Source organism: Aplysia californica, unplaced genomic scaffold, assembly GCF_000002075.1.
Source record: "Aplysia californica isolate F4 #8 unplaced genomic scaffold, AplCal3.0 scaffold00435, whole genome shotgun sequence".
Lineage (NCBI taxonomy): Eukaryota > Metazoa > Mollusca > Gastropoda > Aplysiida > Aplysiidae > Aplysia > Aplysia californica.
The window spans coordinates 648,065-650,597 of NW_004797705.1; positions in this window are offsets into that span (position 1 = coordinate 648,065).

Consider the following 2,533-nt stretch of genomic DNA (forward strand, 5'->3'; position numbering starts at 1 on the left):
CTCTCCTCTATGTGCGTGGCTGTTATGTGTGTGTGTGCGCGTGTGTGTGTGTGTGCGCGTGTCCGTCTGAGGGAGCCGGGCAATGGGTGCACCAGGCGGCGGGGTCGGCCTAGCCTTGCCCGGGCGGGCACACACACACACACACACACACACACACACACACACGGACGTGGGGCTGGGACGACGGTAGCTGCTACTGCTGGGTTAGGAGGAGGGAGAGGGAGGGAGAGAGAGATGGCGGCTGATTAGCGCGAAAAGGCTGTTGTAACGACCGACTGTTGGGGCCCGGGCGGGGGGTTCTTTGGGGCCTGGCGATTGAGGGAAATGGCGGGAACGTTGTCTGTTTCCTGCTCTTTCAAGTACAAGTATCGGGGTTGTAGTAGTTGTAGGTGGAAGTAACGTGTAGGTACAAGTGACGGTTGCTCTGTGCCAGGGAAGAGAAGGAGAGGAACAGAAGTCAAGAAAAAGGCGGCGATTTGGTTATTTTTATCGGCATTGTTATTGTTTTTATTATTGTTATATTGTATTTGTTTTGGTTATTTATTGAAAGCCTAGTCAGCTGTTTTTTTTGTTTGTATTATTGTTGCTGTTGTTGTTTTCTTTTGCTCGTAAAAAACAAGAACACTATTATATTAGATCTAAGTAAACTTGAATGTTTTGACGTGGGTGGGCCTTTTTGAGTTGATTCATCAACAGCTTGATTCCAACCGTATTTTTCAAATCCTATTTGTGGATGTTTTACGCCCCCATCGTCAGTTACTTACTGTACTCCCTTCACCTTCGTCGTACGCCACCACAATACATCATGTACTCCCTCACCACAATACATCATGTACTCCCATCAAAACGAATTATTATAGCATCAAAACAACTTATCATTAGCTTTGTTTAGAATGTTTACAGACAATTTCTGACAAACGATAAATGGCGTCTCCTCGCGTAGAACCTGCCTGATCTAACTCGTCAATCGGAACATTATTCATCTACGTAAGTCTGATTTAGTGCCAGCAGCTAAATTACACCAATCTTGTCTTCATTTGTCTAATTTCCATCCTGATTGGAGCGGTTTTTCCTGGGTTAATCGAAACATTTACGTGGGTCGGATTACTCCCTAACATGAGCGTGATTTCCTGTTCCGTTCTGATTTTAATTGCGGTGTTTATATTTAGCGAAAAGGATTCGTCTCAGGACACGAAGAGTGAGACGAGAGATTGAGAAATAGCCTGTTTACCGAAGTAGCAATAGCAGGATCTTCCTGAGATTTGTAGTTTTTTTGTTTGGTTGGGTTTTTTTTTAACTTTACTTTTAAATGAAAGCGGAAATTTGAATGCGTGGGTGGATGTGTCGGCCTACTGTACCTTCGACAGTGGAGGATATGGGTTGTTTTTTTAAGAGATGAATGCAGAGAATCAATATTTAGATTGGACGATTGCGGATCTATCTTTTTTATACATACTTTATTTATCATTATACATGTATATATTAATTTTAAAATGAATGCGTCGAGTGAGTGAGTGTGTGGGTGTGTGGGTGTATGCGGCTTTGAGGGACGGGGGCGTGGTGTGGTCCGAGGTTCTTTTAAAAAAAAAAGACAACTCCCTCCCCCACCCTCCGTCGCTTACGAAGTAACCAAAATCCTGTCGACCGGGCCGTAAAAATATTAAAATTACTGTAACATTTTATGAACACAACAGTTGGCCTTTCTGCTCCGTGACGCGGAGAACCGTATGCTGCCCCCCACGCTGGGAGAAATAAGCGAAAGAAGAGCAGCCCAATCCTGTATACAAAGGGCGGTAACTGGGGAAATTCGTAAATAAAATAGTCAACCAAGAGTTGTATTTGTCCCATAGAAGGGAAAATGAATTTTCGCAGATGGTTTTGATTTGAACATCATTCAACCCATATTTGGCTGTTTTATTTTTGCGCTGCGAGATTTGAGATTCGAACCCAGAGAGCTGCTGTTGGTGAAGAGGCTAATGGTGGAGAATGCAGATTGTGGGGTGGTTGGAGGGCGCGACAGGCAGGTTCTACTTCTGTACTTTCTGGTTATAATCCCGGCCTGTCTGTCTTAGTTTTTGCCCTGCATCAAATGACCTCTCTAGTGCCGATGTGCTTCAAAGTACTCGCACAAGCAAACAGGAAAACAAGTAAGGAATACAAAGACCAGTCTCTCTATAACAGAGTGCGAGCGACATCTACTCTCTGTGCTTTTCATTCGGCCCTAACTTCCGGCCAGTAATGCGCTCCAAAGTGTACCGGAAATACGCCAGAGTATGGGGTCTAGGAGATTAAAATACAAATCTACGCCAGAAAGATGGAAAGAAAAACTATGACTGGCCATATGACGCATTCTTTAATTCGTCATCATCCTGTGCCAGATCTGAGACAGACATCGGCGATCATGGTTCTGCATTCATTCCTTTGCTCCGATGCTCTTGAAAAAAGCTACATGATACCAAAGATAGTACATAACAAGATGGGCCACTCAGCCAAAAAAGTGTTCGCAGGAAGTTCGCTCTTTGCTTCAGATGGC